A 23976-nucleotide genomic window follows, 5' to 3' on the forward strand; every position below is an offset into this window, starting at 1 on the left:
CCTCCCCCTTAAGGAGGACGGAATCACCTGACCCGGAGGCGCTCCGACGGAAAGAAGGCAAGAAGGGGCGTGTGTGTGGAGGGGAGGGGCGCGAGAAGAAAGGGGGGATGCCGGGAGTGGGGCGGGGAGGGGGGGGGTGTCAGTCCGATCTCGCGAGAGAGGACGGAAGCCTGTGGGAGCCCGTGGCCTTTAAAGTGCGGTTCAGCCCTTTCCTCCCGGGGTAGTTTGTAAACACGGCTGAGCTCGGGCCTCCCTGGCGACCGAGAGAAGCATGAACTAGTGTCCTGGAAAGGTGAGTCGTGATGGGGAGAAAGCCGTAGGGCTGGAGACTGTAGGGATAGGGAGAAAGAAGGCACTAACATGGCGACGTCGCTCACCGTAGTCCCCACCCCCCGCTTCCCATCACTTCGGGCGCTCCTGCCTCAGTGCCTAGCCCTCGGGGCGACTGAGGCTGTACTGCCACCTCAGCGGCTCTCGCGGCGTCAGCTTCGGGAGCCCGACCGGCCGGGCGGGACCGTTAGGTAACTGGCATTCGTTGTTCCGGCCCCTCCCCGCTCGCGCGCTTTCCTAACGAAGAGGAAAAAGGAATAACGGCTCCTCTTAGACCCCTCCCCCCGATTTATCTTCCCCCTTCTCTGGTTAGTTCAGAGGTCTCCGGGCTCCACGTCGTATCCGCGGAGGGCGCAGGGAGACCCCCTTTAGTCCTTGGATTAGCAGGAAGAGGGCCGGCTCTGGTCTCCCCACCCAGGACTCAGTGGTTGGGGACTGTGTATAGGTGATGGTGGCCGGGATGAGGATCGGGAGGCGCAGCAGAAAATAGGGTCAGGGTCTCTGCCTGTGGTGGAACATGATGGAACAAATGGTATGGAGAACCCGTGAGCTGAAAGTGTCGGCCTTTTCTGTCCTTTCTGCCCCCTCACACTCCCGCCACCCCCCACTTTTTCCCGTTGGGGCGGGGCTGAGGTGTGGGTGCAGATTGATTCTGGTATTTTCCCCCATTTTTTACCTCCCTGCATGGACTGCAGAGCCTCTGTAGGGAAGTAACCTGTGCTTTTTATTGATGCCCTAGGGAGCAGGGCCGAGAGATTGTGTGTGTGTATGTGTGTATTTTCTGTGTTAGCTCGCTAGAGGAAGGAGAAGGCGGAGGAGCCAGGGACTATTTTGTGTCCCTAGGTAGTATAAAATTGCCTTTGCTTAAGGGAGAGTTTAAAACTGGTTGAGGCCAAGAGCAAAGCTCCTGTGAATATGATGGAATGAAAGGGATTACACCTCATGGACCTTCACCCTATTGACTAATACCTAAATTATGTGAAAGTTATAATTTCTTGGGAATTTTAAATTATGGAGACTAATAATGCTTGTTTAATATACATACTTGAAATCAAAACAAAAACTATTCCTCTGAGTACACTTTTGGTCCTTTTTGAAGAAACCACTGGCGCTGTCAGTAATAGCCTTTCTAGGTGTAATTTTTAAATAGCCATGTAACCTTGGTCTATTGTACCAAAACTATAAAGGTGATAAGCTTGTTTAAAAAGTCAGCCCTACAGGGTTAAGTGACCTGAAAGACAAATACAGTAGCAGTTACATCTTGTAATTAAATTTGTTACATTGACTTTAGGAATCCACTTAAACACTTTTCAAAACTGCAGGAACATCTTTGTAAAGTGTGTTAAAAAAAAAATAGAGATGCCCTTCTGCAGATAAAGAATTAGAGTTAAGGATGTTCTTGAATCTTTGGTCATCAATAATTGAATAACAAAAATCCTAGTCTTTGTAACGTAATTTATAAGAATCTTACAAATTTATGGTGGTTCATATGCTGCTTTCCTAAGACCTGTTTTATCTTTTTTGAGAGGATTACTGCCATTAAATTTTCAATTATTTGAACCATATTGTAATTTAGAACATAGGTGTTTGTATTTGTCAGTAAGGAAGGAGCTTTCAGGAACTCTTTGTGTGTTTAAGGTACACATGCCTTCTGTAGATATGATTGCATTTCCTGGAAATTCTTTTTAAAATAACCTTATTAGAATGTTTATTTCTCTTTGGGGCACTTTACCATAATCTATTAAATATGTAATCCAGAAATGCCTGTATTTGCTTGGAGTATTTGTTTCATATATTTAAACTAAAATAACAGTACATATTAAGGTTATCATGTCAGCTCTTTAACATAATTTGTAGCAATGCTTTTTCTTGGTATTCAGGATTTGAAAGCTGTCAATATCATTTTTAAAAATGTTATGCTATACATCAGATGTCTACAATAACTAGCATTAAGTCTGAAGAAATAGTCTACATTTTTCCTACCTAAATTTTTGTGTTTTGAAAAAGTTGGGTTTTAATGATTTAGATGTTCTCTGCTGGTAAACTGTTAGATCATGTTAGATCAAATGTGTAGATCTTATCTGTGTCATCTTGAGCAGATAATACAATCTCTCTTTTCAAAAACCCATTGAATAATAATTATTGGATAGTCAACTGATCCTTATAAAAGTCAATACATTTAGTACTTGCTATACTATTCACTGTAACTAAAATGTACTATAGGAAAACAACACATATGCATTGTTGTAGTCAGTAGTTTAACTTAGTATTTCTGTGTTTATCCTTTAACTCACACCTATTCCTTGAGACTAAGGGACTTACCTAAAATACTGCATATTTTCTTAATGTAATTCTTAAGAGGTGTTAACGGTAGTATTCACTATTTACGTCCAGGGGAAAACCCACAAAACATTTTATTTCTTTTGCTCTGTTTCTTGAGCTCAAGATTAAAAAGTTAGAGTAAAATATAATTTCATAAAAATTTAAGGAAGTTTGTGGACCTTTATGGCCAACAATAATTGGAATTATTTTACATGTATTACTATAAATGTGTCCTGTATTATATAATTATAGATACATGTATTTATATATACTATTTTCGTTTATTTTTAACACTCTTGAAATGTATATTCATTGACACTTTTAAGTATGTTTAAGTGATGCTTTTTTTTTCCCCCTTCTTGGCATTTTAGCAGTGGTAGTAGGGTGATTAAAAACATTTTTTTTGTAACAAGAAGGGATGTAAATAGAATGCTTTTGGGGCGAGGCTTAATTCACCCATGTCTGCATTCTCTATCTCAAAGATAGTGATTCTCATTTTTTTCTCTTCATACCCAAGGAATAGAAACTCCTAACAGTAGTAGTAGCTTATTACCGCAGAGATTCTCAACAAGATTAGTAGGGAAAACAGGGTGGGAATGATTAAAATTGGCAAAAAGCCAGTTGGCAAAATACCAAGTGTATTTTGGTTCTTTGGCTAGTAGTGTACATCTTTATCTATAATCTACCTTAATTTACAAATTCCTTAAATGTTCTTTAGTTTGCTTACCTGAATCTAAACTTTTGTCATTCCAACTTTATAGCTTTGTTCTTCCAATTTTATAGCTTTGTTTTTTCTAATACTTGTGTGTGGGCTATGTTTCTATTTACTGAACACATAAAATAGTGTTACTAGAAATCAACTACGAGTTTGCCCTACTGACAAATGACTTTTCATTATTTTTATCACCTTCTAATTTCTGCATATATATTATAGCTTTGACAGAATTTTATCATTAGATACAGTTATGTTTTATTTTTACAGCCTTCGCATTTCCCCATATTGTCTAACCTTGGTGATCAATAATGGTTACATGATAGTTTACCAATTGACCATTAAAATTTCCTCAATTTTAAATGCCCAACAGGAAGGTGATTGTTTTCAGTTTCTATTTTAACATTGAATTGAGCATCTCTATACGTATATATTTTTTTTGAATTGTTTCTGTAGGATACTAATCTCAAATGAAATTACTAGGTCAAAGGATATAAATGTTACTTTATTGCCAGATTTTTGCCTCCTCAAAGAGTTGATTGAGCAAGTTGTCAGAATCTGCACCAGTTTTATCATAATTTTACCAACTTTGGAGTTATGCTGATTAATTAAGTAGGATTGCTTAATTAGGAATTATTAATGGGAATAAGTTGCATTATTTAGCAGTTTTATTTAGTAGACCATATCTATCTGTAGTTATTTGCCTACCAGTGATCTGTGGGCTGGGACAGATAATGTATATTTTATATTTTCTTCATTTCACTGACTCTCATAAAGATTACTGAAACTTGACAGTATAGTAACAGTAATCCTTAAATTTGATGTAGTTTTACATGGTTTACATGTTGGATGTTTTATGTTAGTTTACTTTTATATAAGAGCTACTTTCTGACTTATGGATCTATGAGTTATTAAAAATCATAATGACGTTTGTTTGCAAATAGGTAATCCTTGAAATAAAGAATGTGTATGTTATAGCCACATTGATAGAGTTTTCTTTGTGTTGTCTTCTGGTACATAGTATGTATATAATCAGTGTTTTAGGGTAGTTATTAGCTGGACTGTCATGGGTCTGCCACTTATCATCTGTATCACCTTGGGCAAATAACTCTGTGCTTCAGTTTCCTTATTTTTAAAGATAATACTTAATTCATAGTTTTGTTCAAATAATTAGTGTATATGGAACGCTTAAAACAGTGTCAGGAACTAATGAATACTTAGTATATGGTGTGGTAATTATTGTTAAAGTACATTCAGAAATGATAATAATCTACCATAGCCCTTCCAGGTATGTGTGATGTAGCTTGAAGGCAGGACATCATTCATCTCTTTAGTAGCTTTGGCAGTAAAGTTGAGTTTTCCGTAGGAATTTATAATTTGGGTGCAACTTACTATGTTAGAATTTTCATAAATCATGTGAGAGGGTATCTCCTATTTTTTTGTTCGCTTTCTTCCCAAGTCAGACTTTTTCTATATAAAACTCATGTAGTATAGCATACACATATTTTGAGATGATAAAATTGTGACAGTATGATTTCCATAAAATCTAATTATCATTTTCTTCTATTCCACCAGTTCCACTAGAAACATTTCAGTGAAGCCTTTCATTCCTTTTCATTGTGGAAGAGATGATGATTAAATAAAATACCACATTTCTAATGTTTGTTCTTTTTTTTAATTCTAGTTAGTTAACATATAGTATTAGTTTCAGGTGTACAATATAGTGATTCAGAACTTACATACATAACCCTGTGCTCATCACTACAAGTGCACTCCTTAATCCCCATCACCTATTTAATCCATCCCCCTACACCCCACCCCCGTAACCATCAGTTCTCTATAATTAAGAGCTGTTTCTTGGTTTGTCTCATTTTATTTTCCCTTGTTTGTTTTGTTTCTTAAATTGCACATACAAGTGAAATCATATGGTATTTGTCTTTCTCTGACTTATTTCACTTAGCATAATACTGTCTAGTTCCATCCATGTCATTGCAAATGGCAAGATTTCATTCTTTTTTATGACTAATATTCCATGGAGTGAGTGTGTGTGTGTGTGTGTATGTGTGTATCACATCATCTTTATCCATTCATTTATCAGTGGACACTTGGGCTGCTTCCATTGTAAACAGTGCTGCTATAAACATAAGGGTGCATGTATCTCTTTGAATTAGTGTTCTTGTATTCTTCAGGTAAATACCCAGTAGTGCAATTGCTGGCTCATAAGATAGTTCTGTTAGCTTTTTGAGGAACCTCCATACTGGTTTCCAGTTGCTGTACCAGTTTGCATTCCCATGAACAGTGCACAAGTGTTCCTTTTTCTCCACATCCTCGCCAACACCTGTTATTTCTTGTGTTGTTGATTTTAGCCCTTCTGATGGGTGTGAGGTGGTACCTTGTTGTAGTTTTGATTTGCATTTGCCTGATAAGTGATGATGAGCATCTTTTCATGTGTCTGCTGGCCATCTGTATGTCTTCTTCTAATATTCTTTTGAGTTCTTTATTGATTATTCAACTAATGTAACATCAGTTCTCAATCACAGTGTTGAGAGTCACTGTGTCTTTTATCATTTGTAAGGAAGGTTTTAATAATTATTGACATATGATGTTGGATTGAAGGTTATTTAGTAATAACTCTTTCACTTAATTTTGATATACTTTGAGAGGAAGAGAGAGGAGCTTACTAGTGTTGCAGTAGGAATTATAGATAATCTGTACCATATCTTATTTGTACTCTATTCATAATGAGAAATTAGTATCAATATACTCTTAATAGCAGTGATAACTAGGACTTACTGTAATTCCTGGTGAACTGTGAATTTCTGTTTTCTTTTTATTTTTACAAAAGGTAAGTTTTTAGTAAGAATACAATAATAATAAAAGATACAAGAATACAATTAGAATAAAAACAACAGTAGATATGTACATTTTTTACATGTACCTTTAGAAAAATAATGCTATGGGCATTATTTTATATAACAGATGTGATTACCAAATCTAAAATGATGTTATTAGTAAAAATTTGGATTAGCACTGTTCATATTCGTAACCATTAATCTGTACAGTCTTTTTATTTGTGTATTTTTTTAGATTTTTTTTTTTCAGATTTTATTTGTCAGAGAGAGAGAGGTGCAGGCACAAGCAGGGGGAGTGGCAGGCAGAGGGAGAAGCAGGCTCCCGCTGAGCAAGGAGCCTGATGCAGGACTTGATCCCAGGACCCTGGGATCATGACCTGAGCCGAAAGCAGACACTTAACCGACTGAGCCACTCAGGTGTTCCTAGATTTATTTTATTTTATTTTAGAGACGGAGAGAGTGTGTGGTTGAGTAGGGGAGGGCATAGGGAGAGGGAAGGAGAGAATCCTCAAGCACACTCCCTGCTGAGCGTGGAACCTGACACAGTGCTGGATCCCACTACCCATGAGAACATGACCTAAGCCGAAACCAAGAGTCGGACACCTAACTAACTGAGCCACCTAGGTGCCCCTGTATTTGTATATTTCTAATGTTCTGTTGTAATTTTAGGCTATAAGACAAGAACTTGCTTACCTTATATCACCTAGGGATTAGAGGTCTGGGAATAATTAAGACTCACTTAAAAAATGAAGTTTAACTTAAAAATTTACATTTTTATTAAAGGATATTTTGATATATTGGGTTGATCTCAATATTCACATAGTCATACTTTCATGAATACAGTATTGGGAATAGTCTGAGGTGTTCTTTGTGTGTGCCATCAACTTTGAGGAATGTCATCAAAACGCTTATCTACTCTTGGGAATTGGGGATATGTGTGAAGAACATCTGTCGTGTCTGCTGTGAGTGGGGCAAAATTAAAAGCTGCTTTCCTCATTAAAGCTGGGCTTCTATTTTTCTCACTTCTGAGGTGTTTGATTTCCTTACATAGAACTAAACATTATATACCAAATAACCTTATGGGATAACATCAAATTCATGGGTTAAAGATTAAAAACCTTTTATTTAAAAATTAAACATGTAGTTCTCAGTTTGGGGTTTTAAAGAAGGTAGTAAGATTAGGATTGATTAAGCGTTAGAAAATGTACATTTAATGTCAAAGTAAAATACAGTAAAACTTGTAATAACAGATACCATGTAAGTGCCATGCACTATAATATGTATTTTATATATATTATTATCCTTTATTCTTTTTGACAACACTGAAAGTGGTGTATTGTTTCTTACTGTTGAGGATCATAGTGAAATCATACCATTTAAAATTTTTCTAATATAGAAACTCAAAGGTGCCTTAACCTTGAAAGGGAGTTACCAGCTCATAGTTACAGGTTTTCAAACTCTTAGGTTCAAGTTTTGTTATTATGACCATAGTGATGTTCCCAGGACCCCAGGATTGCTCTAGGATAACTTTTTGCATTTTGTGGCTCTTGACCAAGATATAAGAAGGAAATTAAAGCACAGAGTTCTTTGTCTCTAAGGTATTGCTGCCCTTGAAGCCTTGTGACACAAGCCTACCCTCCTGGGTACTTTAACATTTTTGCTCACACTGTTAATGTCCTATTCCTGCATGACAAATTACCACATATTTTGCATCTTAAAACAACACAAATTTATCTCACAGTTTTTGTAGGTCAGAAGTCCAGGTGGGCTCAGCTGGGTCTTCTGCTTAGGGTCTTACAAACCCAAAATTTATTGTTGGCTGAGCTGTATTCCATGCTAGAGTGTCTGGGGTAAAAATCCACTTCCAGGTTCATTCAGATTCTTGGCTGAATGCAGATTCCTTTTGGAGTGATAACCACTTAGATGGTTATTCAGCTCTTAGAAGCTGAAAGGCTTTCAGTCCTGTCCCCTCCAGTAATGACAAGTCAGGTCTCCCTCATGCTTCTAATGTTTTTGACTTATGCTACTACTGAATCTCTGAGACTCCAGACAGAGGAAGTTTTCTGTTCTTAAGGGCTCTTGTAATTAGATTGGGCCACCTGGATAACCCCAGAATAATCTTCCTGTTTTAGGATTTGTAGTTTTTTTACATCTTCAGAGTCCATTTTGCCATATAAAATAATTATTCATAGTTTCCAGGGATTTGGGTGTGGATACTTTGGGGGACCATTCTACCTACTATACTAATGTGCTCCTGAAAAGAAATTTGATAAACTTTGTACCCTTGCACATTTCTAAGTTGAATACTAAAATTTTTCATCTTAAGTTTAAATAGTTGAAAAAAAGTACAATTTCTGGCTTTTCTAGATACTGACACTATTTTTTTATAAGTACCTAATTTCAGTAGTGATTTGATGCTATCATTGGTTTTAAAAAACAAACTAGAATTCATCTTTAACAGTTGGAAATTTTCATTATTCCTCTTATTGACCTTCTATTTAACTTCCTCTTCTTCAACATAATTTTATTTGAATCCAGTGGATTTTAATGTGTTTCAAAGTATTGATCAGTTTATCATACTTCTCTGCAATAAATATAAATTGAACTTTACTCAGTTTCTTACTGATTTCTTCTTTTCATGGAGCTCTCTCAGGACAGTGCATTTTCGGACAATATTTTGAGAATGGAAGAAGCAGTCATTAAATGAAAAGTTTTTATTGTTCCTGTCATCACACTAAACAATATATATGAATTCAGAACATTCCTAAACACAGGGCAAAATGCCATTCTTAAAAACAGTGCTTTAGCAGAAATACTTATAAGACAGGCAAAGACACAAGCCTGAGGTTAAATGGTGCCTGGATTAAGGGAGGCTTTAAGACACTTTTTATTTTTATTTATTTTTTTAAGAGAGATTTTGTGAGCTTTTTTTTTTTAAGATTTTATTTATTTTTCAACAGAGAGAAAGGGAACACAAGCAGGAGGAGTGGGAGAGGGAGAAGCAGGCTTCCCGCAGAACAGGGAGCCCAATGTGGTACTCGATCCCAAGACCCTGGGATCATGACCTGAGCTGAAGGCAGACGCCTAACGTCTGAGCCACCAGGCGCCCTTCACTTTTTAAATAATCCCCTTGTTTTGTTCCATGAAGGTTTTACAAGCTGGGTCAATGCATGGTAATGAGATTTGGTATGGGTGAGAAGTATGGTTTTCTTTTGAACTATGGAAGAATGAGGATTTAGGGAAAGTAGATCATTTTTAGGAAAGTAAACATAGGGAAATTAAAGATAAAAATTTTTCTTAAAACTTATCCTGCTCAGGGGTCCCTTGGAATGCATTAGTGTCCCTTCAGTAATACATACACCTGTTTGAACACTGCCTTGAAAAGACTGTCCTCTTCCTGCCTAGCTCCTATCCTCCCACAAGGCCAGAAACCCATAGACTCTTCTGAGTCTATGTCAAGAGAGGCTTAGTTCCTTTCTCACACGAATATCTACTTTCTGAGCCTTGTTTTTGTTTAAGGATTTTATTTGTCAGAGAGAGCACAAGCAGGGGGAAGCCGCAGGCAGAGGGAGAGGGAGAAGCAGACTCCCACTGATCAGGGAGCCCGACGTGGGACTCGATCCCAGGACACTGAGATCATGACCCGAGCCGAAGGCAGACGCTTAACCATATGAGCCACCCAGGTGCCCCCTGAGCCTTGTTTTTTGACACTATATCTGCTTTCCAGAATATTTACCATTAGCAGTGTTGGCCTCCTTCAGCAGAGCCCATACCCTTAACCACAGGTTAATTATATCCAAATACAGGCTTACCTTAGAGATATGGCAGGTTAGGTTCCAGGTGACCACAATAAAGCAAGTCAGATGAATTTTTTTGGTTTCCTAGTATATTTAAAATTTATGTTTTCACTATGCTGTAGTCTTTTAAGTGTGTGCTAGTATATCTTAAAAAAACTGTACATACCTTAATTTAAAAATCCTTTATTGCTAAAAAAAAAATGCTAACCATCATCTGAGCTTTCAGCCAGTTGTAATCTTTTTGCTGGTGTAGGGTTTTGCCCATGGTGGCTCTTCACTGATCAGGTGGTGGTTGCTGAAGGTGGGGTGGCTATGGCAATTTCTTTAAACATCAATGAAGTTTACCCATGGTAGAACTTTCAGAGTTGGAGTCAGTCCTCTAAAGCCCAATCACTGCTTTTATCAACTAATTTTATGTAATATTCTAAATTCTTTGCTATCTTTTTTTTAAAGATTTTATTTGTCAGAGCACAAAGCAGGGGGAGTGGCAGGCAGAGAGGGAGAAGCAGACCCCGCGCTGAGCACGGAGTCCGACGACTTGGGACTTGATCCCAGGACCCTGGGATCATGACCTGAGCCGAAGGCAGACACTCAACCGACTGAGCAACCCAGGCATCCCATTGCTATCATTTCAATAATCTTCAGAGCATCTTTACCAGGAGTAGATTCCATCTCAAGAAATCACTTTCTTTGCTCATGCATAAAGAGCAGCTCCTCATTTGTTCAAGTTTTATCATGAGATTGGAGCAATTCAGTCACATCTTTAGGTTCCACTTCTAGTTCTCTTGCTGTTTCCACCACATTTGTATTTACTTCCTCCACTGAAGTCTTGAACCCCTCAAAATCATGAGAGTTGGAATCAACTTCTTCCAGACTCCTCTGTTAATGTTGATACTTTGACCTCTTCCCATGAATCACAAATGCTCTTAATGGCATCTAGAACGGTGAATCTTTTTTAGAAGGTTTTCAGTTTTGTCTAGATCCATCAGAGGAATCACTATCTATAGTAGCTACAGTTTTATAAAATGTATTTCTTAAATAAGACTTGAAAGAATTACTCCTTGATCCATGGGCAGCAGAATAGATGTGTTTAGCAGGCATGAAAACTTTAATCTTGTTACACATCTCCATTAGAGTTTTTGGGTGTCAGGTGCATTGTCAGTGAGCAGTAACATTTTGAAAGGAATCTTTTTTTCTGAGCAGCACGTCTAAACAGTGGGCTTAAAATATTCACTAAAGCATGTTGTAAACAGATGTGCTGTCATCTAGACTTTGTTGTTCCATTTATAGAGCACAGGCAGAGTAGATTGAGTATAATTCTTAAGGGCTCTAAGATTTTTCAGAATGATCAAGGAGCATTGGCTTCAACTTAAAGTTGCCAGCTGTGTTAGCCCCTAACAAGAGAGCCTGTTCTTCAAAGCTTTGAAACCAGACATGAACTTTTTTCTAGCTATGAAAGCCCTAGAGGGTATCTTCTTCCTATCTAAGGCTGTTTCATATACATTGAAAATCTTTTGTTTAGTGTAGCCACCCTCATTAATGATCTTAGCTAGATATTCTAGATAACTTGTTGCAGTTTCTGTATTAGCACTTGCTACTTCACCTTGTACTTTTTAAAAAAAAATTCAAGTAATCTCTACACCCAGTGTGGGGCTCGAACTTAAGACCCCGAGATCAAGAGTTGCATGCTCTACTGACGGAGCTAGCCAGGTGCCCCCTCATCTTATACTTTTATGTTATGGAGGTGGCTTCTTTCCTTAAACCTCATGAACCGGCTCTGCCAGCTTCCAACTTTTCTTCTGCAGCTTCTTCACCTCTCTCAGCCGCCTTAGAATTAAGGAGAGTTAGGGCCTTAGTCTGGATTAGGTTTTAGCTTAAGGTAATATATATCAATCAAAGTAGTCATGACCTGAGCTGAAGGCAGACGCTTAACGACTGAGCCACCCAGGAGCCCTTGAAGGACACTTTTTAAATAACAGTTTTCTGCCATGTATAGCTGGTTTGATCTATTCATACAACCAAAAGTTTCAATTGTAAGGCTGTTTCATTTATCATTTGCATGTTCACTAGAATAGCACTTTTGATTTCCATCAAGAATTTTACCTTTGCATTCACAGCTTGGCTACCTGTTTGGTGCAAGAGGCCTAGCTTTTGGCCTGTCTCGGGTTTCATCATGCCTTCCTCACTAAGCGTAATCATTTCTAGCTTTTGGTTTAATGTGGGAGATATGCCCCTCTTCCTTTTCCTTGAACATTTAGAGGCCATTGTAGGGTCATTAATTGGTCTAATTTCAATATTGTTGTGTTTCGGGGCACAGGGAAGCAGAAAGAGAGGGAAAGAGATGGGGGAGGAGCTGGTAGGTGGAACTGTTAGAACTTAAACAGCACTTAACCAGTTAAGTTTGCTGTCTTATGTGGGTGTAGTCCATGGCACCCTAAAACAGTTATAATAGTAACATCAAAGATCACTGATCACAAGTCACCATAACAAATATAATAATAGTGAAGAAGTTTGAAATTTGCAACAATTACCAAAAGGTGACACAAAGACATGAAGTGAGCAAATGCTGTTGGAAAATTGGCACCAATAGAGTTGTTCCATGTAGTGAAGGTTGCCAAAAACCTTCAATTTATAAAAAATGCACTGTGAGGCACAATAAAATAATATGCATGTATAAGAAATACATACACAGTAGCTAGGGTAGGGTAGCAGTGGTAAAAGAGAAGTTCTTTACATCTGTGTGTTTCAAGTTACAAAAAAAAAAAACAAACCCAAAAACAAAAAACATTGTTTAAAGTCTCTCAAAGTCTGGATGATAATCTTAACATTGCATGCATAAAACATAAACTGTATAGGCCAGGCCAGGTACAGCTTGCTAGCTTAATCTTGTTGCCTTTCTCTTGAAGTGAAGACCAGAAGTCCATCTTGCTGTTTTCTAGGGTGTTAGTTCCTGGTCTTTTGTGAGCAACTGCTAAAATAAGAACACAGCACTCCATAGGAAAATCTGAAGCCCTGCTTAAAAATATACATTTCCCTGAAAGAAACAATTTGCAGAAATCTATCTCTACCTAGAAAATGTGAACCTTTACACAGAGGCATTTGTCCTTTGAATTGCTGCTCCATTTATAGTCCTTATTTTACATTTGTACAGCTAAATATCCTGTTCAGGTCCCTTTTCCTTTAAGGAACAGTCTGTGTAAAACAGAATTTTGATGCAGCTTTGAAATGAGAGTCTTTCCAGCTTCTAGTATTCTCATCAAAGTTTTAAACATGAAGACTGTTTCAGCCAGCCTTAAATTCAGGGTAAAGTGCAATCCTTCTTTTCAACAGTCTGTGCCATAGGGACATCTCCCAAGTTCATACACAGCCTAATAATGAGAGTTCAGTCCTTAAATAATGGTAGAGGAAAGTCTACTTTCCCTTTTAACATCTTGTTCCAGGATTACTGCCTTTTCCTAATGGAGTTGGTAACTTGGTTTTCTGCCAGATTCTTACCCAGACTCCGCTTGGGCACTCCATTACTTATATAATGGCCCTCTGTTAATCATTTCTGAGTTTTGTGGACCTCACATGTGAGTTTATCCTCCCAAACTACAACTTATTTAGGTTGTTTCTTTGCTGTTGCATTGTTATTCTGGTCTTCAGGTTTTTCTCTTTTTTCTCTGTCACCTACAGATTGGCCTTTTATATTTAGAGAAGTTCTTTATCAACAATGGTCTTGCTCATTGGCCACTGGCAGGACTTTCTGCTTTTGAAAGCTCCCTTCAGTGGACTGCTAAGACATTTCTACAAGGTATCCCACCATCCTATATTTTAGGGTGAAAGAGTATGATGATAGAAATGTTGACAAGTATTCATTTTCTTCTTTTTCTTTATTATTGATGCTCCAGTTTTTAGCTGAGCATATGGTGAAATGAATTTATTTCTCAGCTAGGTATAGCTGTTGTGACTTAAGTTCTGGTGTATGGAATGTAAATAGAAGTTTCCTGTGAGCTGTTGGAAAATTTCCTAAATAGGCTATTGCTCATCTTCTCGTTATGGTTAGACCTTAAGCAGTTATTTTAAACCATGAAGGGGATACCACATGTTGAGGATGGCAAAACAACAAAATAGAAGGAGCCTGGGTTCCTAATGATCATGGTTTGGAATTGCCTGTGCTTTTATGTGAAAGAAATAAACTTCTGAGTCATTTAAGCTATTGTTAACAAATTTTGAGTTTTCTGTCACTCATAGCTGAACCCAATCCAGCTGATATAGGTATAAAAAAATCAAGCTGTTTCCAAATGAAAAGCACGTGAACTGGGTCCCCTGGATGGTATGGTGCAGCACTGACCCACAAGAAAAAATTTCATCTCTAAATAAAAACTTGGAAGAAAAGAAAAAAAAAACATATATTATCGTCTCCACTTAGAATTTTGCTGCTCAGATTCAGCACTGCCATTTCACCAATTATCCATGACTACCCCTCCCTTCTATTAAAAAGCTTCATTTTTCTCCTTTCACCAAGATTCCACTGCTGTACTTTCATCTTTGAAGCTGTTACACCTCTAGGTGGCATTTTGCTAGGAGTTGCAGGCAACCACAGGATAAACATCTTCCTGGAGCATTGAAACTTTTGGAGGGAACCTTAATTTTTATATCAGAAAATAATGGAATGAAAGGCAAACTTCACATACATTTTTAAATATAAAGTAAATGCCTGGGTGGCTCAGTCGTTGGGCGTCTGCCTTTGGCTCAGGTCATGATCCCAGGGTCCTGGGATCTAGTCCCACATCGGGTTCCCTGCTCCGCGGAGAGCCTGCTTCTCCCTCTCCCACTCCCCCTGCTTGTGTTCCTGCTATCACTATCTCTCTCTGTCAAATAAATAAAATCTTTAAAAATAAATAAATAAATATAAAGTAAATGCTTAAAAATTTTTGTGTCAGAGTTCAACTGCATGAGTCTGTTTCCTCAGATCTCACAGAGTAGGGAGTTCAATCTCTTTTCTGCCTTCCCTTTGCCCTAGGGAGACTCAGATGGAAACTTGAGAAGCACTGCTTACTTGATTAGAGCTAAGGGATTCCTGGCAGCACTGAATAAAGCTCATGGCCCACCAGTTAGAAAGGTAAGAGATTTTAAGCTTTTAATGCAAAAGTGGTTTTTTATTTTTCCAATTGTCTCTCAAATATTAGAGTTCAACAGATGCTTCCAGATAGTATCCTCAGGGTGCTAGTGTCCTACCATATTGATAGTATTTAGTAAAAAAAAAAAAAAAAAAAATTCAAATTGGAGATTTAGTAAATTTGGAAATGTCCTTTTGGAGCTACAATGCATATCCACATATAAAAGCACATTGAAGGGGTGCCTGAGTGGCTCAGTCGGTTAAGCATCTGCCTTTGACTCAGGTCATGATCCCAGGGTCTGAGATCGAGCCCTGCAGGGAGCCCGCTTCTCCCTCTCCCCCTCCCCCTGCTTGTGTTCCCTCTCTCACTGTGTGTCTCTCTGCCGAATAAATAAATAAAATCTTTCAAAAAAATAAAAGCACATTGAAGACTTAATATTAAATTGTTTAATTTTTTTTGAAAGATTTTATTTATTTGTCAGAGAGCACAAGCAGGGGGAGCAGCAGGCAGAAGAAGAAGCAGGCTTCCCGCTGAGCAAGGAGCCTGATGAGGGACTCGATCCCAGGACCCTGGGATCATGACCTGAGCTGAAGGCAGATGCTTAACTGACTGAGCCACCCAGGTGTCCCAAATTGTTTAATTTTAACTAAGAGCCTCCTAAACTTATCTGACTAGGGAATTCTCTATAGTAAAGGGTCCGCATATGAAAGTCCCAATTCTTCTAGGATTTTATAACAGATAGTAACAAGAGTTACTCCTTGAAATATTTTCTTTCTTTTTTTTTTTTTTTTAAAGTAAGCTCCACGCCCAGTATGGGGCCTAAACTCATGACCCCAAGATCAAGGGTCACATGCTCTACCTACTGAGCCAGCCAAACACCCCGAAGTATTTTCTATAGTCCAAAAATATTTTGGACAAAAAGTATTGCCCATTTGAAGTCTGTACATGCTAACTAAAATGTCAACATTTATTTGCTTTTGTAATGGATTAAATCAACTAAATTTAGTTCCATGATTATTCACACTGATCAGAAACATTAATAGGAAGTTATATAGTCCTCAAATATACCTTTATTGAAAGTCTTCTGTGTGTCAGCCACAGTGTGGTGAAGTTAAAAATATAAAATACAGTGGTTTCTCATTCCAAGCCATTTATAGTTTGGGGATATAGCTTCTAAAAATGGAAGGAAATTTTTGATAAATTAAATGTGATCTGGCATACAAAATCTTTCAAAACATGGTGGTCTAGTGATAGACTTTGTCAGATGTATCAAGATACACAAGCAGATTGGCTTGTGCTGTTGTACCTGAATCTGAAGGTTCAGATCAAAAGAGAAACCATGTGTAAATGTATAGTTACTCTAATTTGGACAAAATTTAGAAAGTAAATATATATGTATAATGTATTTGAAAAGTAAAAAAAATTTTTTTAAAGATTTTATTTATTTGAGAGAGAGAGAGAATGAGAGATAGAAAGCACGAGAGGCAAGAGGGTCAGAGGGAGAAGCAGACTCCCTGCTGAGCAGGGAGCCCGATGTGGGACTCGATCCCAGGACTCCAGGATCATGACCTGAGCTGAAGGCAGTCGCTTAACCAACTGAGCCACCCAGGCGCCCCTGAAAAAGTAAAAATTTTTAAGCAGGGAATTTTTCAAGGAGGAAAGGATGGCAAACTTTTTCTTACACACTGATATATATAGGTTAAATAATTTCTGAGCTACTTGACCAACTTAAATGTTCAAATCCTGGTTTGGTTAGAAGTATTCCATAAAATGTAATTCCAGGGGCACCTGGGTGGCTCAGTCAGTTTAAGTGTCCAGCTTTTGATTTCGGCTCAGATCATGCTCTCAGGGTTTTGAGATTGAACCCAGTGTCAGGCTCTGCATTCAGTGGGGAGTCTGCTTCTTCCTCTCTCTCTCTCTCTCTGTCCCTCTCTCTGTCCCTCTCTCATCCTCCCTCTCTCTCCCTCCCTCTTTCTCTTCCTCTCTCCCTCTCTCTGCCCCTCCTCCCACATGCGTGTGTGCCCACCCCCCTCTCTCTCTAAAATAAATTTTTTTTTTTAAATGTAAATTCCGGGCGCCTGGGTGGCTCAGTTGGTTAAGCCACTGCCTTCAGCTCAGGTCATGATCCTGGAGTCCTCGGATCAAGTCCTGCATCAGGCTCCCTGCTCAGCGGGGAGTCTGCTTCTCTCTCTGGCCCTCCCCCCTCTCATGCTCTCTCTATCTCATTCTCTCTCACAAATAAATAAAATCAAAAAAAAAAAAAGAAAAAGCATTAAACATAAAATTTAAAAAAAAATGTAAATTTCGTGAGGGCAGGGACTGTGTCTGTATCATTGTACCCTAGAGTCTAGCACAATTCCTGCCCTCTTGCACGTACTCAGTAAATATTTATTGACTTAAATGACTAAGTAAATGAGTGATCTGAACTTAAGGGTAGAGAGATAGTGGATGGAGGGTGAACAGTGTTTACTAAGAAAGATGGGTAGGTGGGAAGTGAGAGCATTCTAGGCGGAGAGATGGTTTGGATTAAAAGCCTGCATGAGTCTAGAGCCAAGGGATTAAGGAGTAGCATAAGGGGTAGAAGGCAGAGGTCAGTCCATATGCAGTGGTGTGGAGGCAGTGTTACAGATTTGAGGCCATATCCTAAACATTTATTTTATAACTGGTCCTTTCCTCTCATTTTGACGGGTACTGTTGGTGTGCAAATCATCATTCTCTTTTCTGAATTTAGCAGTAATTTGTACTGGCTTTCTTATGCATAGTGTTGGCCTTTAATCCATCCTCCATACTTCTATTAGATCTTGCAGAAATTTCCCTTTGATTATCTAGTTCAGCATCATAAAATCTTTCCATTTTTTTTACAGCATAGTTAAGCACACTTATTCTTTAAAGGGCCAGATAGTGGATATTTTAGACTTTATAGGGGCCACATATGGTCTATGTTGCTTATTCTCCTCCCACCCCCGCCCATTTAAAAATGTGAAAAACTTGCTTAGCTCAACATTTTGGCACAAGCTTGTATTTATAACTTGAGAGTAGCAGTGGGATGGGGGTGGTGAGGGTGGAATCCAAACTCCTTGCCAGGGTAATAAAGGCCCTTCAGGATTCGCTTCTCTCTCTGGCCTTATCTCTCTTCCCTTCAGCCTTATGTCCCCATGCTTCAGCCATCAGAAGTTCTTAAAGATCTCTCAGTGTACTTCTGCTTCATTGCGATTCTGCTTGCTGTCTTCTCTGCTGAAAACATCATCCCTCACTGCCTGATGCCTCTACCTTTGAGACTACACTCAGGCATTACTTCCTTCAGTAGTAGCCTTCCCAGACCCTCTCTCCACATTTGGCAATGTACTTGTCTTAGGGGTTAGAAACTTAATTGGATAAATTCAGGTTAAAAAAAAAGAGAGAGAGCTCATACTCAGAATATAGAAGACTTGCATGATTCAGTCACAGAAAGCATAGGCAGGCATTACAGAAACTACTTTGCTTCTTGGCTGCATGGTTTCTCATCTCTTTTTCTGTGCCTGCTCTCTTCTGGGTTTCATTAATTTCTTATCAGTATGAATATGATAGTAAATGTCTACCAGTCTGGAGTATGATTTGGAATCTTTGCTGCCCACCTTTGTTTGGCTTTTTTTCTTTTTACAAATTTCCTGAAGAGGTAATCTGATTGGCTTAACTTAGGTGTCTCCCCTGGTGTCTCCCTGGTTCACCTGAGGCAGGTATGTCTGGGTCCTGGATATTCTAGGATTTCCCTTCACTGGTAATCAGGCTGTCTAAGAGGGAAGTGTGGGTGCTGAGGAGAGATGACCAGCTCCATAATCTTAATCCCCTATGTTCCCATAGTGCCTGTGTATATCTTTATTATTATATATATATCACAGAATTATACTTGTTTGTTCTTACTAATCTGATTTTGAGGGAAAGGACCATATCTCTTATTCTTTTTTTCTTTCCATTATCTCTTCTTTTTTTTTTTTAATTTTATTATTTTATGTTAGTCACCATACAATACATCATTAGTTTTTGATGTGGTGATCCATGATCCATTGTTTTCGTATAACACCCAGTGCTCCATGCAGTACATGCCCTCCTTAATACCCATCACTGGGCTAACCCATCCCCCTACCTCCCTCCCCTCCAAAACCCTATTTGTTTCTTAGAGTCCATGGTCTCCCATGGTTAATCTCTCCCTCCGATTTCCCCCCCTTCATTTTTCCCTTCTCCTAATGTCCTCCATTGCTATTTCTTATGTTCCACAAATAAGTGAAACCATATGATAATTGACTTTCTCTGCTTGACTTATTTTCACTTAGCATAATCTCCTCCAGTCCCATCCATGTTGATGTAAAAGTTGGGTATTCATCCTTTCTGATGGCTGAGTAATATTCCATTGTATATATGGACCACATCTTCTTTATCCATTCATCTGTTAAAGGGCATCTCGGCTCTTCCCACAGTTTGGCTATTGCAGACATTGCTGCTATGAACACTGGGGTGCATATGGCCCTTCTTTTCACTACATCTGTGTCTTTGGGGTAAATACCCAGGAGTGCAATTGCTGGGTCATAGGGTAGCTCTATTTTTAATTTTTTGAGGAACCTCCACACTGTTTTCCAAAGTGGCTGTGTCAACTTGCATTCCCACCAACAGTGTAAGAGGGTCCATATCTCTTATTCTTAATATGGCATAAGGTACAAAATAGGCAGTCAGATATTTTCCAAATACATTTTATAAAGTAGTTGTATTAGAAGTGTTTGGGAATGCTATACATTGTATGTAACATTTAGTATTATCCATATTTTAGAAATCTGCTTTGAAACTTGAGTACATGCTTTAAAGGTAAGAAATTATAACATTTATAGTTCTATGGCTAACTAGAGGATCAGTAAAATTAACATTTTAGAATCCGGAGATTTTTGGGGTGCCTGACTGGCTCAGTTGGAAGAGAGTTCGACTTTTGATCTCAGAGTTGTGAGTTCGAGTCCACACAGGGTGTAGAGATCACTTAAATAAAAAAACGTGAACTATTTTTTTAATTAAAAAAAGAATCTAGAAATTTTTGAAGTTAATCACCAGAAATTGACTTGCTCCCTCCCATTTTTTTTTAAGATTTTATTTTTAAGGGGTGCCTGGTGGCTCAGTTGTTAAGCATCTGCCTTCAGCTCAGGTCATGGTCCCAAGGTCCTGGGATCGAGCTCCACATTGGGCTCCTTGCTCGGCGGGAAGCCTGCTTCTCCCTCCCCTGCTCCCCCAGCTTGTGTTCCTGCTCTCACTGTGTCTCTCTCTGTCAAATAAATTAAATCTTAAAAAAAAAAAAAAAAAAGATTTTATTTTTAAGTAATCTCTGTACCCGATGTGGGGCTCAAACTCACAACCCTGAGACCAAGAGTCACATGCTCCACTGACCGAGCCAGCCAAGTACCCCACTCCCTCCCATTTTTAAAGCTTCATTTACCCACCCTATTTTCTATGAAGTAAATTGGTTTCTTTCTTTCTCGTTTCTGATAGAGGTTGAAGAAACACGAAGTATTTTTATCAGCTGAATCATTTGAATGATACTATTCCCATGCCATTTTGAATTCTGATATGACCTAAAAGATCACCTTGCTTAACACATTCCATATTTAAAAAAAAAAAGGAACTAATTGGACAAATAATTGATATCTCTTGAGTTTTTATTCATATATGGTAATTGTTCTGTCATGATTCTGTTTGCTCTTAACCTTGCAGTATAGAAGCAATTTTTTTACTCTTTGACATCCAATAACATGAAAGTTATAAACCAGAAACAAGCAGAGAATCGTTAGAGAATCCATGTTTTGTAGTATTTTTCTCATAACTACTCCTAAACACTACATAACACTAATTATATAGTATATTATTATAGTGCAAATGACTATAATTTAAACTTCTATAAGTTTTCCATTTTTAATTTTTTAGTTCAGAACCTTTTAAGAGTGAGTTGCCAGCAAGATGTCCCATTACCCCAAATACTTTATTTTCTACAGTAAGACATTTTCCTACAAAACCACAGTACATCCCTGAAAATCAATAAATTGACATTGATCTATTGCAGATTAGATAATCTGCAAATCACATTTAAGTTTTGCCAGTTGTTCCAATAATGTCCTTTTATAGCAAAAGATTTCTGTCTCAAATTCACATTGCAGTTAGTTGTCATGTATCACTCATCTTTTTTAATCTGAAATAGTTCATCAGTCTTTCCTTGAGTTTGATGACTTGGGCACCTTAGAAGATTAAAGTCCAGTTATTTTGAAGAGTTTAGTTCAATTTGGGGTTGTGTAATATTTTTCATGATTAGATTCAGGTTTATATATCTTTGACATGACTGTCATAGAAGTGATGCTATGTCCCTTCTCATTGCGTCCTATTGGAGTACATGATACTGGTTTTCCTTATTTCTGATTTTGTTAACTTGGATCATCTGAGTAAGGTAATATTTGTAAGACTTTTGTAATTAAAATATATTTTATCAGGAAATATTTTGGAGGATATAAATGTCCTGTCTTATTGAATGTTGAATTTATTCTTTTATATCAGTATGGATTAATGGAATCCAATTTTATTCACAATATGATCCATTACTATCATTATTTATTTTGATTCTTAAATTGTTCAGATTTGACTACTTTATGGCCAAATTCGTAACCAAGTCCTTCTTTATTTTCTTGCAAAAGATATTCAAGGCCCATCCTGTACTTGCCCTACCCTAGCCCTGGAGCCAGACAATTCTTGAAGGAGCCCAGGTTCCTTTTGGTAAAGAATGGTATTTAGACATCAAGATCTGGGTGCCTAGCGGGTATATTGCTTTGAGGGTATCAGTGTTCTCAGTAGACACAGCTAGGGAAATATATGAACATATATGCATATATTATCATATATACCTTCATATCTCTATTTTTGTACCTTTATATCTCTGTTGAAAGTCATGAGTTCATACCAGTATCTCCAAATTTCATCTGATTACCAAGATTCATTCTGTATAATTACCTTCACCTATAGTGTGAATTTGCCTTTACCCACTACATCCTCGATATATCTTTGTACTCTGTCAATCCCTATGTGTGTATATAATGAATCACCTGTTGCTACCAGGCCCACTCCTCCTCATCACATAGATGTTCTCCAGCTTGGGCCCTGGTATCCTGTGCTGGACTGGTACCATCTCTATCCCTCACCTCATATGGTTGCCTCCTCCTACTTCCCTCCAGCTACTCTCCATTCCCATGAACAATTTTCTCTCTTTTCCCCAGCGGTGACACTCTGGACTGTCTGCTCCCCAATAGCCTGTCTAAGCTGCTTTTCATGAAGACATCCTTATATATGTTTTTTATGGAGGCTTGGCTTTTGTATTTTAAGTTACAAGAAATGGTTTGCTAGTTAATTTCTCCCATTTTCTTTTATTCGTTGTTCCTTGTTCTTCTTTCCTATTTTCTTATTGGCATCTCATATTTGTGATTTTATTTGATAGGTTTGTTGAATAATTCTAAAAGTCCTAAAGGGTCTTTCTGCACTACTTTTTTTTAGAAGTGGCTCACATAAAGTTTCTGTATTGTTGGTAGGCATAGAATAGCAAGCTATAACAGTTGATATACATCATGTATAGCAAGGCATACCAGCTGGCAAACACAGTATAGCATTAAAAATGTTATTGTCCCATTTCTTACCTGGAGTAAGTCACCCTTTGGGACCTCATTTGTCAAGGTTAGTTAGTTGGGACTAGATCAAGAATATAAGGTACATGATCTGTTCCTTCATCCAGTTTCCTTATCTGAATAGAAACTCATCAGTTTCTGTAGAATTTTGACTATAGGACCAGACCACCAGAAAAGTCTGAAATACCTAAAAGTCATTTGGCTGGAGAAAAGTGTTTTCTTGAGATTTGGAAGCAGTCATTCATCACTTCATACTTAAATACATCCTCAGTGAGCTTCTTTCCTACAAGCCTTTATAATAAAGCACGGGATCTGGGCTTCTGGAAGGGTTTGCTTCCAGCTGGAACACCTACCAGCAGGGTATCCTTGCAGGCATTCTGCATGCAGTACTACTGAAGCTCTGCAGCCACTTGGGAGACCTTGGTCCTCTCCATGCCTGCCTCCAGCTTGACCTGCTCCACCAGGCCACCACCGCATGGCACTGGCCCTAGAAGACATGCCAGAGGTGCTAGGCTCCTTAAACTAGTCATTTCATTTCATTTCTAGAAATTCCTTCTGTGAAAATTATTATAGATATTGCACAAAGATTTGTTATCAAGGATATTTGTTGATGATAAAAATCCACTAATAATAGTGGTTTAAGCAAAAAAAAAAAAAAATCCACTGACAGAGAATTAGTTAAAAATAAATCATAACCTATATGAGGGAATACTATATAGCCATTAAAAATAACATCTAATATTTAATGATACTACTATTTAATGATGTGGCAGAATTTAGGTAATTGTATTTTAAAGAGAGTTGTAACCCTGCTTTTACAATTTGTAAAGCTACATATCTCCATACATTAATAAGACTGGAATATATGTTGAACAATAAATGATATTTTAGGTGACTTTTATTTTTTCTTTTTGCTCTTCTGTATTTTTATGGGAGCAAATTTAAAGTTCCTTACTATGTCTTAGTTCAGTGGGTATAATTTAGTTCATATTATCAGGAAATAGCAATGACCTCCTTCTGAACCCCAAGCTTCTGCCTTAAAGGTTTTTTTAGAATTATGTAAGACTGATCATTTATGTGGGATACCTAATAGTGGAACTTGCTCTGGCTATGTTGTAACAAAATTCAAAATATATCAACATTCAAAGTATACCTTAAAGCTTGGGGTTCTAAAATAAAATGCCTTAG

The 23976-nt window shown here is 37.9% G+C and overlaps 1 protein-coding gene across 13 annotated transcripts in view; it reads left to right on the forward strand.

Moving 5' to 3' along the window:
* Positions 1-23976, forward strand: part of ATF2 (activating transcription factor 2) — an 89588-nt gene continuing 65612 nt past the window's right edge. For 5 of the 13 annotated variants that reach the window (XM_025849823.2, XM_025849858.2, XM_073882173.1 and 2 more), the window contains exons 1-2: positions 149-292; positions 15019-15117. The gene's annotated coding sequence lies outside the window, so the exon portion shown is untranslated. Of the gene's footprint in view, positions 58-148; positions 293-733; positions 863-11655; positions 11724-15018; positions 15118-19916; positions 19952-23976 lie in introns of those variants that run through there. The other 8 variants (XM_025849850.2, XM_025849865.2, XM_073882156.1 and 5 more) reach the window with 7 other exon arrangements.

The sequence above is a fragment of the Callorhinus ursinus genome, unplaced genomic scaffold (genome assembly GCF_003265705.2).
Source record: "Callorhinus ursinus isolate GAN/ISIS: 27379988/994484 unplaced genomic scaffold, GSC_fseal_2.0 scaffold2, whole genome shotgun sequence".
Lineage (NCBI taxonomy): Eukaryota > Metazoa > Chordata > Mammalia > Carnivora > Otariidae > Callorhinus > Callorhinus ursinus.